We start from the raw sequence: 1,794 nt of genomic DNA on the forward strand, positions 1-1,794 counted from the left end.
GTACAACAAATACTTGACACTTTCATAACCCAACCGTGTGGTATAATCTACACATGTGCTATGAAAGAAACTTGATATATTGTTAACATAAGTTATAATGATGAATGCCTGACAATATTTACAAGTATTAACATTATTTGAATAAGATAACTAATATAATCATGTTAACAATTAATAATCCAATTAGAACCTCCTTTGTATGTGGTTTCCAGTTGAATAATAAGAGTTTATATTATACTTGTTTGAAATATCATTAGTGGATCCTCTAACCTTGGCATTTGTTGTTATCATTGTTTAATCCTTACATTAATCTTCCATTTCAAAGTTATCATCAACTTCTTCTTCTTTTACTACTACTACTACTACTACTACTACTACTATTATTACTATTACTATTATATTATTATTAGTATTATTATTAGTCTTAGTATTATTGTTGTTGTTGTTGTTGTTGTTGTAGTATTGCTATTATTTATAATTTATACAATTAACCTCCTTGTGGTTCGACCCCGGTTTTGCCGAGTTATTTATTACTTTGACACTCCAGCACTTGAAAGAAGATATCAATCTTTTGGTTGTGTCATTGGGCCAAAGACCAACCGAGTCCTACAAGACTTGATTGGATCATGGCCCAATCGAGTCTAACACACTTGGTTAGACCATGACCTAACCGAGTCCAACACACTTGGTTAGACCATTACCCAACTTAACTTTATATCCATTTATTTATCTCTCATTTCTTAGCTCAGTACAGTGTTGTTTACTATTTATAAATGGTGTTTACTATTCAAGAATAGTTTTTACCATACAAAGTTGATTCAAAATAAGTCCCTGGTCCCTAGACTGGATGAGATTAAGCTCCATCCCTTATCTCTCTCTCATACATTGCTCTTTTATCCCTTAGCTCAGTATAGATTAATTTACTATTTAAAGACAATATTTACTATTCATTAGTAGTGTTTATCATGCAAAGCTCGATCAAGATGGGTTTGAGTCCCTAAATTCGATCAAATTGAGCTCCACCACTCTCTCATTGTTTTTTCTTTTTTTCCTTGCTTGATTTGGTCGAGCTACCTTGTTTTTTTATTCATGAATAATACTTGATTAATAGTACTATTTACATGGTACTATTAATAAATAATATATTTTTTCATATATTTTTATAGATATTTTTTTGGATATTTCTTCATTTATATATTTTCTAACTTTAAAAGAGAGAGAGGTCCATATAATTATTCATTCAAGAACACTATATTTACCATCATCAGGAGAACATATTTAATGATATAGGAACAAACAAATTTCTTTTCTATATAAAATATCATTTTTATTTTCTTGAATTTACACTTACTTGTCACTTAAGAAAAAAATCCTCAAATATTAACTTAGATATCAGAATATTTTTGGTTTCATTGAAAACTTATTTAATAGATATAACTTAGACAGAACTTCTCATTAAGAAAAGTATACATTTTTGTACGAAGCTTTTCCACGACTTTGATTACAATATCGTACTGTCTGTTCCAAATTCTTTGATTACAATACAGGGCTGGCAGGTTAAAAAATGAACTGGTCAATGTCCCCTGTCAAATCATGGTCCAAAAGATTCTGTTAATCACTGCTTTAACTTAAACATACCCTTATACACAGAAGGTGGTCACTCCCCTCTATAACAGACATGCATGCATATTTAACTCTCGTGCACAGATACTTTGCTGGTACTTCGCCCGAAACAACAAGCGTCTTGATGTTGAGCACATAGTTCGCACGAACCTACAAAGACGGTTCCCTACA

This window comes from Populus euphratica, unplaced genomic scaffold (assembly GCF_000495115.2).
Source record: "Populus euphratica unplaced genomic scaffold, PopEup_1.0 scaffold609.1, whole genome shotgun sequence".
NCBI lineage: Eukaryota > Viridiplantae > Streptophyta > Magnoliopsida > Malpighiales > Salicaceae > Populus > Populus euphratica.